The sequence below is a fragment of the Triticum dicoccoides genome, chromosome 2B (genome assembly GCF_002162155.2).
Source record: "Triticum dicoccoides isolate Atlit2015 ecotype Zavitan chromosome 2B, WEW_v2.0, whole genome shotgun sequence".
NCBI lineage: Eukaryota > Viridiplantae > Streptophyta > Magnoliopsida > Poales > Poaceae > Triticum > Triticum dicoccoides.
The window spans coordinates 35,948,637-35,962,195 of record NC_041383.1 but is presented as its reverse complement, the minus strand read 5'-3'; positions in this window follow the sequence as shown (position 1 = coordinate 35,962,195).

Here is a 13,559-nt window from a genome sequence, read left to right as displayed (position 1 = left end):
TGTTGGGAGCTTTCCCATGTAAATAGTTTTATTTTCTTTTCTTTCCTTTTGGGGTCGAGAAGACCTTATTGAAAATGCTTAGTGGCTCTCATATGCATGATTGTTTATTTAATTAGAGCCCATATTATTTGTCTTCTCCCTTGAGTTGAATGCTTGCAGATTCCAGCTTAGTCCAATGCATGTACACTCTTATTATTATACACGTCGTTCGGTCGTGCGAGTGAAAGGCAATAATGATGATATATGAAGGACTTATTGGGAGGAGAAAAGCTGGTATGAACTCGACCTCTCTTGTTTTTGTAAATATGATAATTCATCGTTCCTGAGTCAGCTATTATGAAGTAAACATATTTGCAATGACATTTACAGATTATAGTTACTTGTGCCATGCTTGATTAGCTATGAGTTATAATAGTTTACCTTGCGTGCCAACATGCTATTAGAATGATTATGATGTGGTATGATGGGATGGTATCCTCCTTTAAATGAATTGAGTGACTCGACTTGGCACATGTTCACGCATGTAGTTGAATCAAATCAACGCAGCCTTCACGATATTTATGTTCATGGTGGATTATATCCTATTCATGCTTGTACTTGGTGTGAATTAATTTTAATGCATGCTTACGACTGTTGTCGCTCTCTCAGTTGGTCGCTTCCTAGTCTTTTGCTAGCCTTCACCTGTACTAAGCGGGAATACTGCTTGTGCATCCAAACTCCTTGAACCCCAAACTTGTTCCATATGAGTCCACTATGCCTACCTATATGTGGTATCTACCTGCCGTTGCAAGTAAATTTGTATGTGCCAAACTCCAAACCTTCAAATGAAATTCTCCTTTGTATGCTCGAGAAGCTTATGTTACAACTAGGGATGCCTATATCTTCCATGCTAGGTTGGTTATTCTCAGAGGAGTGGACTCCGCTCCTCATTCACGAGAAAGGGCCGGTAACCGGGATGCCCAGTCCCATGATCCAAATAGATCAAAGGAAATCAAAATAATTAAACAAAACTCCCCCAGGGCTGTTGTATGTTGGAGGCACTCGTTGTTTCGAGCAAGCCATGGATTGATGCTTGTTCGTGGTTGGGGGAGTATAAACCTTTACCATTCTGTTTGGGAACTGCCTATAATGCATTTAGTGTGGAAGATATAGCCATCTCATAGGTATTGCGTTGACAGCAAAAGTATGCCGCTCAAAATGTTATTCAATCTCTATTTTAAAATCAAGCTCTGGCACCTCTACAAATCCCTACTTCCCTCTGCGAAGGGCCTATCTATTTACTTTTATGTTGAGTCATCACCCTTCTTATTAAAAGCACCCGCTGGAGAGCACACTGTCATTTGCATTCATTATTATTGGTTTATATTGGGTATGACTTGACTGGATCTCTTTTACCATGAATTACAATGTTTAGTCGGTCCTTGATCTTTAAAGGTGCTCTGCATTTATGTTTTGCGGTCTCAGAAAGGGCTAGCGACATACCATTTTGTTATATCATGTTGTGATTATTTTGAGAAAGTGTTGTCATCTGAGTTTTATTATTATGACTCGCTAGCTGATTATGTTATTGATATGAGTAATAGTGAGACCTATGTGTTATTGTGAGTATGGTTAGTTCATAATATTTGCTGAAACTTGAATGCTGGCTTTTCATCTTTACAACAACAAGAGCAAACAGAGTTTGTAAAAGTTTTTCTTTTTCACTTTAAGTTTATCAACTGAATTGCTTGAGGACAGGCAAAGGTTTAAGCTTGGGGGAGTTGATACTTCTCCAATGTATCTACTTTTCCAAACACTTTTGCCCTTGTTTTGGACTCTAACTTGCATGATTTGAATGAAACTAACCCGGGCTGACGTTGTTTTCCGTAGAACAACCATGATGTTGTTTTATGTGTAGAAAAGAAAAGTTCTCGGAATGACCTGCAAATCCATGGAGGGACTTTTCAGAATTAATAAGAATTTTTGGCGAAAGAATCAGGGCCAGGGGCCCAAGGCCTGTCCACGAGATAGGGGGGCGCCCCCCACCCCCCTAGGGCGCGCCCCCCTATCTCGTGGGCCCCCCGGACCTCCTCCGACCTCAACTCCAACTCCATATATACTGTCTCGCAGAGAAAAAAATCAGAGAGAAAGTTTCATCGCGTTTTACGATACCGAGCCGCCGCCAAGCCCTAGTCTCTCCCGGGAGGGCTGATCTAGAGTCCGTTTGGGGCTCCGTAGAGGGGGATTCATCGCCGTCGTCACCATCAACCATCCTCCATTACCAATTTCATGATGCTCACCGCCGTGTGTGAGTAATTCCATCGTAGGCTTGCTGGACGGTGATGGGTTGTATGATATTTACCATGTAATCAAGTTAGTTTTGTTAGGGTTTGATCCCTAGTATCCACTATGTTCTGAGATTGATGTTGCTATGACTTTGCTATGCTTAATGCTTGGCACTATGGCCTGAGTGCCATGATTTCAGATCTGAACCTATTATGTTTTCATGAATATATGTGTGTTCTTGATCCTATCTTGCAAGTCTATAGTCACCTATTATGTGTTATGATCCGACAACCCCGAAGTAACTATAATCGGGACACTTCTCGGTGATGACCGTAGTTTGAGGAGTTCATGTATTCACCATGTGTTAATGCTTTGGTCCGGTTCTCTATTAAAAGGAGGCCTTAATATCCCTTAGTTTCCACTAGGACCCCGCTGCCACGGGAGGGTAGGACAAAAGATGTCATGCAAGTTCTTTTCCATAAGCACGTGTGACTATTTACGGAATACATGCCTACGTTACATTGATGAAATGGAGCTAGTTCTATATCACCCTATGTTATAATTATTGCATGAGGAATCGCATCTGGCATAATTATCCATCATTGATCCATGGCCTACGAGCTTTTCATATATTGTTCTCCACTTATTTACTTTTCCGTTGCTACTGTTACAACTACTACAAAAACCCAAAAACATTTACCTTTTCTGTTGCTACTGTTACCATTACTATCATACCACTTTTGCTACTAAATACTTTGCTGCAGATACTAAGTTATCCAGGTGTGGTTGAATTGACAACTCAACTGCTAATACTCAAGAATATTCTTTGGCTCCCCTTGTGTTGAATCAATAAATTTGGGTTGAATACTCTACCCTTGAAAGCTGTTGTGATCCCCTATACTTGTGGGTTATCAAAAGACAACATACATCTTATCAAAATATCGAACAAATACCAAATTCACATGATTACTTATAACAAGACTTCTCCCATGTCCTCAGGAACAAACGTAACAACTCATAATACATATTCATATTCATAATCACAGGAGTATTGATTAGCATTAAGGATCTGAACATATGATCTTCCACCTAATAAACCAACTAGCATCAACTACAAGGAGTAATCAACACTAGTAGCAACCCACACGGTATCAATATGAGGTTTTGAGATAGAGATTGGATACAAGAATTGAACTAGGGTCTGGAGAGGACATGGTGCTGGTGAAGATGTTTATGGAGGCTAACCCCCTCTCGATGAGAGGATCGTTGGTGATGACGATGGCATCGATTTCCCCCTCCCGGAGGGAAGTTTCCCCGGCAGAACAGCTCTGTCGGAGCCTTAGATTGGTTTTGCCCAGGTTCCGCCTCAAGACGGCGGCGCTTCGCCCCGAAAGCTTTCTTCTGATTTTTTTCCAGGTCAAAACAAACATGGGCATCGGTGGCCTGCCATGTGTCCCACAAGGCAGGGGGCGCGCCCAAGGTGTAGGGCGCGCCCTCCACCCTTCTGGGTGGCAGGTGGGCCCCCTCTGGTGCTTTCTTCGTCCAATATTTTTATATTTTCCAAAAATATTCTGCGTGAAGTTTCAGGACTTTTGGAGTTGTGCAGAATAGGTCTCTAATATTTGCTCCTTTTCTAGCACAGAATTCCAGCTACCGGCATTCTCCCTCTTCATGTAAACCTTGTAAAATAAGAGAGAAAAGGCATAAGTATTGTGCTATAATGTGTAATATCAACCCATAGTGCAATAAATATCAATATAAAAGCATGATGCAAAATGGACGTATCACTTACTCCCACTTGAACAAATACTACTACTAAATATATTCTAAGTAATTCAAGCGCAAAAGATGTGAGTCATAGTACATACCTTCACGACCATGAATTTGCACACTTGTCTTCCTTAAGATTGCATTCCTTGTTGTCCGGCGTGGATCAACTCCTTTGAAATACAAACAAGAATGCAAGAGAAATCTGAGGGCGAAAGAAAATAGAAATACAAAACTTCATTCTTTTTTGGATTTTGATTTTTGAAATCTAACATTGCAAACAAAAAATTGCAACCAGCAAAGAAAAACGAAAATGAAAAACAAGTAAAAGCAAAGTGTTGGAAAAACCAACACGAGTGTTTGAAGCTCAGCGAGCTGAAGTACAACCTGATTACAACTTATGACAAATAATACTGCCGCATCATGATAGAGACATGGTAGTGACCTGCCCCCGAGTTTAAGCTTTTGCAAGCCCAAACCAGTGAGATTGTTGTGGCGTCTACTGTCCATGAGCCCATCCTTGGCTCCACTCAGAGAAGTTGTTATTCATGTACAAGGACGTGTGCCGAAGGGACTCAACAAGGTTGCTCATCTCATTGATGGATCCCTGAAGACTGTATATGTCCATATAGGTGGTGTAGTTTTCTTCTTCTTGTGCTTCTTCTTGGAGCTGCTCCTCTTCCTTGTCGGTGGTGAGTTCTGCTTCATCAACTTGTTCTAGTTTAGGGGCCTCGTGGTTGAATGATGCATCTTCTTTCTATGGCACATATCAACAAGGTGCACCTTCTTTTCCGGTAGCCCACCTGAAAGGAACCTCAAAGTTAAGCGTGCTTGACTTGAAGAAATTTGAGGATGGGTGACCGACTGTGAAGTTTATCCTAGGTGTGCACGACTCATACGCAAGATGATTAATCTGACCTCTTATTCACGTGGTAAACTTACCTCAAGTGGGAGCGGGTTGCTGAGTGAAAAAGAGAAAGGACGACTCGCGGTAGACGAAGGTGTGGCAGCCCTCAGATGCTCATCTAACGGTCACGAAATCGACCGGACACTTCAGGTGACTAATGACAAGGTGTGACACATTTGTACAATTAATACGTAGACTTAGATCTACTCGTTTAGGACCGTCGAAGCAAAAAACGTACAACATGAAAGTCATGTGAAACGGCGAGATGAAGATAGTGATCAAAGTACATTTCAAACGGTCGACCGGGTAACAAGATTTTGCCAAAATTTATGAGTTCGTAGCATGCACACATGAACACATTTGTGTGGTCAAGTAGGAGATGTAGATCTACTCATCTATGATCCTCAAAGTAGAAAACGTACACGATGAAAGGCATGTGTAACGATGACATGAAGCTAGTCCTCAAAAGAAATTTCAACAGGTCGTCTGGGTGCAAAGAATTTACTGAAATTCGCCTAAAAACTCCAAAAATTAGCACAAAATCGAAGGTTGACAGTCCATGAAATTAGGAACCGGTCGTCTAAATGTAACAAAAATGTCAAGGTGCACATTTTTCGTGCAGGGCTTATTTTGAATTGAAGCACCGTTGTATATATTAGAATGGATTATGTGAAGAAAATTAAGGAGATTAATAGAACAGAACACGTGCAAACCCACTTGTGGGCTGCAGCCAGCTCACATCGCCAGACCAACCGAGGTGCGGTCGATTATAGCGTTCCTCCAGAGCAAAGCCCGGAGGTACTTTGAGAACTGTGTGATAGTCTTCACTGAAGGAAGAACAATTGGTTTCTTATGTAGCCCTAACAGTGTTTGCATGCAACCAAACAACCCAAAGTCAAAACAGTTTCGCTAAGGCTGGCCATAGCGGTGGTATCTTAGCCGGTATCATGCACTAGGGAATAGCAAACATGCTGATGTAACAAAGAATTAAAAAAAAAAGAGGGGGTTAGAGTAACATAGGTAGATATTGTATCATGTTAAATGTTATGCTACTCTATAATAAATATGATCATTGATGATACTACTCTATAATACTATGCACTATGAAGGTACTCCCCACTATGAGTAGCCTAAAGCACATCTAGACGTGCCCTATGTATTGCACATATAAGTCCTATTTCATTGATTTGACACGAAGAATCATGCAGATATTTTATTTTTTTGCTATGTACTCTGTATCTTACAATTAAGACACATCTAAACGTGACTAGACAAACCCAAGTCACAAATAGTCACATCTAGGAGCCTGATTGGACTGGATGGAGGCCTCCAACAACTTGTGCCACTCAATTGCCGCAGCAGGAGCATGTGGAGAGAGCGGACCATGCAGACACGATATGGATGGGACCTTGTGTGCACCTTGTAGCTTACAACAGTTACAAATCTGGCTAGCGCTAGGGGTCGCCAACCATTGGCGCCAATCTATACTGCTGCCATACTGCTGCTGATTGACGCCGACCAAAAAGATCTGAATTTTTTTGTGACCGATTCTTTTTTCAGATTTACAACTATTGCAAAAAGGTACCATACTGCTGCTGATTCCTCACGCGGGGACAAAATTTAGCAAACCACCAACTCCTACTTGGTTCATCCACACGGATGCACTGATTTATTTATTTTTTGAGTTGGTGGATGCACTGATAATAGTATGTCCAAAAGCATGCGAACAGGGTGCCAACCAATGAAAGGAGTGCAACCAATCCGACCAAAAGGTACGGTAGCAGCGATGGACACGCACGCAGCGTGCTTCGCGTGCTCTTATCTGGTCCACGCAGGATTCATTGGCCTTAATGGAAAATGCTCAGATCTGCGAATACAGTCGAAAAAACAAAGATGCCGGACATGCCTACATATGCTACTGGCCATCTACGTTATTAGAAGGGTTGGACGCGTTGTGCTGCGCCGTTGGTGTTGTTGGGTTTCTTAAAAAAAACTCACTCTGTTTTAAAATATAAGGCTTAGTTTGGCAGCACTGTTTTGGAAAACCATAGTAATCCAAAACCTCAGTTTTTAAAAGAATGGGCAACGAATACTTCGGTTTCTAAAAACCATAGTTTTCCTCAGTTTTCAGAAAACCACCAATGAGTTTGGCAACTGATGTTTTGACTCGCTGTGCCTTGCTCAACTATACCCATGAAGCTGATCTGCACGTAGAAACGGCGCTCAATGCATGCAGCATGTCATGCATGTCAAATCCCCTCCTAGCTTCCGGGGCAAAAAAAAATTGTGCGTCTACATGCGCCTATATGCGCATAGAATCGATTGTGTAGCTAGCTTTAACCTGCTCCGTACGAGTGCTCCAACGACCAATCGATATACTCCAGGAGCAAGTTTGGTTGAACCACGCGTTAATCGTGAATTTTGCAGCCAGTGATGGGATAGAAGCTTGCAAGATCGCCAAAAGAACATAACATGTGTGTCGTCTCCTTAGACAAACTAACAACCAAATCTGAAACGCCTAATAATCAGGAGCACTCTGTTGAAAAGACAATAGATAGTGAAATCAGAGGCGGCAATCGCATTTGATCATCTTTTACGTAGACAAGCAGGCAACAAATTCTCTCAGTTCGGTTTAGAAAAAAGAGGTCTCGACCTCTTTTTTAGATACCGCAAAAAAAAACACAGTATGACAGATACCTTGGTATCTCAAACTACAGTACTACCTCTGTCTTGGGGAATAAGTCATTCGCGTAGTTCTAGATTGATGATTTAACTATCTAAATATGTATTATATGTGACAAAAAATATATATTTAGAAACTACATCATTGTAGAAATGTAGTGATATACTTTTCATGACATATAATAAATATTTTATTGCTCAAATCGATGACCTAGAACTACGCGAATGACTTATTCACCTAGACGGAGGTAGTATTTATTTTTTCCAAACACCTCAAAGTATTTAATACCAAAGTTTTTTCAGAAACCACAGTATTTTCAGAAAACTGCAAAAATACTTTGCATCCAAACGCACCCTAAGGTGTATTATTTTTTTGGAAAATTTTAAGTTCGATTAAATTTGTGGAGAAATATATCAAAATACATAACATCAAATCAGTGTGATTAGATTCATCATCAAAATATTTTTTATACTTTTTTAATATTGTGGATGTCGATGCTTTTTACCTGAACTTCATCAAAGTTAAAGAAATTTGACTTTCCAAAAAACTAACACCCTTATGTTTTGAAACTGATAGAATATTTAGTTTGGCCGGTGGTGGAGATGATGGAGTGTGTTTTATTTTTTATTTATAATGTGGTGATTTAATGTGCCTTTCGTGGTGTGCTCATGTGGTATTCGCTAGCCAATGTATATTTATGTGGGGAAATTCCTAAATCGTTGGCTACATATAATATATTGGTGCTACAATGTCACATGGTAGCAATTCTTTTTCTAGGTGATGGCAGGGGTGCGCAAGATTGATGTGTTTTTTATAAGCCGGTTGGTGCTTATTGATTTGAAAAACCGTTGGCCCGGTCAAAATCATGTACCAAATCCAAAATTGAATACGTCAATTGCATGGAATGGCTTCAAAATTAGGGAAAATGGGAATGGAAGAGCTCCTTGAGAAATTGTTGACCCGGTAAAAATGGGTGATCCAACTTCAAATTGAACACCTCAATTAATTGTGAGGCTTTAAAAATTAGGAGACTTAAAAATAAGGAAGCATAGCGTATAGTATAAAAGAATTGAATGGTATAGCTTTGAGAAATTGTTGACCCGGTCAAAATCGGGGGACCCAATTCTAAATTGAACACCTCAATTAATTATGTGAAGGAAATATGCCCTAGAGGCAATAATAAAGTTATTATTTATTCTTTATATCACGATAAATGTTTATTATTCATGCTAGAATTGAATTAACCAGAAACTTAGTACATGTATGAATACATAGACAAAACATAGTGTCCCTAGTATGCCTCTACTAGACTAGCTCGTTAATCAAAGATGGTTATGTTTCCTAAGCATAGACATGTTTTGTAATTTGATTAACGGGATCACATCATTAGGAGAATGACGTGATGGACATGACCCATCCGTTAGCTTAGCATTATGATCGTTATAGTTTCACTGCTACTAATTTCGTCATGACTTATACATGTTCCTCGGACTATGAGATTATGCAACTCTCGAATACCGGAGGAACGCCTTGTGTGCTATTAAACATTACAATGTAAAAGGGTGATTATAAAGATGCTCTACAGGTGTCTCCAAAGGTGTTTGTTGAGTTGGCATAGGTCAAGATTAGGATTTATCACTCCGTGTTTCGGAGAGGTATCTCTGGGCGCACTTGGTAATGCTCATCACTATAAGCCTTGCAAGCAGTGTGACTAAAGAGTTAGTCGCGAGATGAAGTATTACGGAACGAGTAAAGAGACTTGCCGGTAACGAGATTGAACTAGGCATGATGATACCAACGATCGAATCTCGGGCAAGTAACATACCGATGACAAAGAGTACATCATATGTTGTTATGCGGTTTGACCGATAAAGATCTTCGTAGAATATGTAGGAGCCAATATGAGCATCTAGGTTCCGCTATTGGTGAGATGTGTCTCGGTCATGTCTACATAGTTCTTGAACCCGTAGGATCCGCACGCTAAACGTTCGATGACGATTTGTATTATGAGTTATGTGTTTCGATGACCGAAGTTTGTTTGGAGTCTCGGATGAGATCATGGACCTAACGAGGAGTCTTGAAATGGTCGAGACATAAAGATTCATATATTGAAAGGCTATATTCGGACATCGGAAAGGTTCCGAGTGATTCGGGTATTTTTCGGAATACCGGAGACTTATGGGAATTAGCCGGGGGAAGTTAATGGGCCTTATTGGGCTTTAGTTGAGAGAGGCAAGAAGGGCCAAGGTGGCGCGCGCTTCCCCCGTTCCCACACTGAATTGGACAATGGGTGGAGGCGCAGCCCCCCTTTCCTTCTCCTTCTCCCTCCTTTCCTTCTTCCCCACTCCGAAAAGGAAAGGGAATACTACTAGGAGTTGGGAGTCCTAGTAGGACTCGCTACACTTGGCGCGCCCCTAGGAGGGTCAGCCTCTCTCCCTCCCTCTTATATATATGTGGGGAGGGGCACCCCAAAGACAAACCAAGCTTTCTCTTAGCCATGTCCGGTGCCCCCCCGCCTCCACAATTACACACCTCAGTCATATCGTCGTAGTGCTTAGGCGAAGCCCTGCGCCGGTAGCATCATCATCACCGTCGCCACGCTGTCATGCTGACGGAATTCACCCTCGGCCTCAACTGGATCAAGAGTACGAGGGACGTCATCGAGATGAACGTGTGCTGAACGCGGAGGTGCCGTACATTCGGTACCTGGATCGGTTGGATCGCCAAGACGTTCGACTACATCAACCGCGTTATGGAAACGCTTCCGCTTTCGGTCTACGAGGGTACGTGGACACACTCTCCCCTCTCGTTGCTATGCATCACCTAGATAGATCTTGCGTGCTCGTAGGAATTTTTTCGAAATTACTGCATTCCCCAACAGTGGCATCCGAGCCAGGTCTATGCGTAGATGTTATATGCACGAGTAGAACACAAAGAGTTGTGGGCAATAATAGTCATACTGCTTACCAGCATGTCATACTTTGATTCGGTGTTATTATTGGATGAAGCGGCCCAGACCGACATTACATTACCGCGTTAATGAGACTGGTTCTACCGACGTGGTTCGCACACAGGTGGCTAGTGGGTGCATGTTTCTCCAACTTTAGTTGAATCAAGTTTGACTACAGCCGGTCCTTGTTGAAGGTTAAAACAGCACACTTGACAAAAAATCTTTGTGGTTTTGATCCATAGGTAAGAACGGTTCTTACTAGAGGCATCGAGTTTGACTAGCAGCCATGTAAAACTTGCAACAACAAAGTAGAGGACGCCTAACTTGTTTTTGCAGGGCATGTTGTGATGTGATATGGTCAAGACGTGATGAGATATAATTTGTTGTACGAGATGATCATGTTTTGTTAAAGTTATCGCCAACTGGCAGGAGCCTTATGGTTGTCTCTTTATTGCATAAGATGCAAGCGCCATATAATTTCTTTACTTTATCGCTATGCGATAGCAATAGTTGCAAAAGCAATAGTTGGCGAAAACACCATGTGACGACACGTTGATAGAGATCAAGATGATGGATATCATGGTGCCATGCCGATGACGGTGGAGATCATGACTGTTCTTTGGAGATGGAGATGAAAGGCACAAGATGATGATGGCCATATCATGTCACATATTTTGATTACATGTGATGTTTATCTTTTACTTATTTTGCTTAGTTCGACGGTAGCATTATAAGATGATCCCTTATTAAATTTTAAGGTATAAGTATTCTCCCCAAGTATGCAATGTTGCGAAAGTTCTTCGTGCTGAGACACCACGTGATGATCGGGTGTGATAAGCTCTATGTTCAAATACAAGGGGTGCAAGCCAGATTTGCACTCGCAAAAAACTTGGGTTAAACTTGACGAGCCTAGCATATGCAGATATGGCCTCGGAAAACTGGAGACCGAAAGGTCGAGCGTGAATCAAAATGGTAGATATGATGAACATAGTGATGTTCACCATTGAAAACTACTCCTTCTCACGTGATGATCGAACATGGTTTAGCTGATATGGATCACATGATCATTTAGATGACTAGAGGGATGTCTATCTAAGTGGGAGTTCTTAAGTAATATGATTAATTGAATTTTAATTTATCATGAACTTAGTCCTGATAGGATTTTTCAAATTATGTTGTAGATCAATAGCTCGCGTACTAGCTTCCCTATGTTTTTTGTATGTTCCTAGAGAAAACTAAGTTGAAAGATGATAGTAGCAATGATGCGTACTGGGTCCGTGATCTGAGGTGTATCCTCATTTGCTGCACAGAAGAATTATGTCCATGATGCATCGCTAGGTGTCAGGCCTATTGCAGGAGCAGATGCAGACATTATGAACATTTGGCAAGAACAATATGATGACTACTTGATAGTTTAGTGCACCATGCTTTACGACTTAGAACCGGGACTTCAAAAATGTTTTTGAAATGTCACGGAGCATATGAGATGTTCCAAGAGCTGAAATTGATATTTCAGACTCATGCCCATGTCAAGAGGTATAAGACATCTGACAAGTACTTTGCTAAAAGATGGAGGAGAATTGCTCAACTAGTGAGCATGTGCTCAGAGTGTCTGGGTACTACAATCACTTGAATCAAGTGGGAGTTAATCTTCCAGATAAGATAGTGATTGACAGAGTTCTCTAGTCGCCATCACCAAGTTATTGGAACTTCGTGATGAACTATAGTATGCAAGGGATGACGAAAATGATTCCCGAGCTCTTCATGATGTTGAAATCGACGAAGGTAGAAATCAAGAAAGAGCATCAAGTGTTGATCATTAAACAAAACCACTAGTTTCAAGAAAACGACAAAGGGAAAAAAAGGGAACTTCAAGAAGAATGGCCCCCCTTTCCTTCTCCTTCTCCCTCCTTTCCTTCTCCTTCTCCCTCCTTACCTTCTTCCCCACTCCGAATTGGACAAGGGGTGGGGGCGCAGCCCCCCCCCCTCCTTCCTTCTCCTTCTCCCTCCTTTCCTTCTTCTCCACTCCGAAAAGGAAAGGGAATCCTACTAGGACATGGGAGTCCTAGTAGGACTCCCTACACTTGGCGCGCCCCTAGGAGGGCCGGCCTCTCTCCCTCCCAACTTTATAAACGTGGGGAGGGGGCACCCCAAAGACAAACCAAGCCTTCCCTTAGCCGTGTGCGGTGCCCCCATCCACAGTTACACACCTTGGTCATATCGTTGTAGTGCTTAGGCGAAGCCCTGTGCACGTAGCATCATCATCACCGTCGCCACGCTATCGTGCTGACGGAACTCACCCTCGGCCTCAACTAGATCAAGAGTACGAGGGACGTCATCAAGCTGAACATGTGCTGAATGCGGAGGTGCCGTACGTTCGGTACTTGGATCGGTTGGATCGCGAAGACGTTCGACTACATCAACCGCGTTATGGAAACGCTTCCGCTTTCGGTCTACAAGTGTACGTGGACACACTGTCCCTCTCGTTGCTATGCATCACCTAGATAGATCTTGCGTGCTCGTAGGAATTTTTTTGAAATTACTGCGTTCCCCAACATTATGATGGCTTAAAAATTAGGAGTCCTAGTTTATAGTATAAAGGGATTGAATGAGGAAGCTTTGTTGTAAAATCGGGTGACCCAATCTTAGCTGGAGACCTCAATTGAATGTGAGGTCTTTAAAATAAGGATGCATAGTGTTATTGAGGATTTTGCCGATCTGGGACACGGCGATTTTGCTCCCCGGGCCATCTTCTACTGTGGATAAACAGTAAAAATAAAATAAAAGTTACATAAAAACTAAAAAAAAAATTGGCATGCAAGATGCTTGAATGTGTGATGACTATGCCAAATTTGGCGGTGTTTCAACATTTGTGTAGCTCTCAGCAAATAAAATAATATGTCATGTGAGAAGGTTAAAAAAAGCGCATTCTTCACATTTTATTTTGAAAAAAAAATTGTCATGAGATCCTCCAATGTCGAAACACT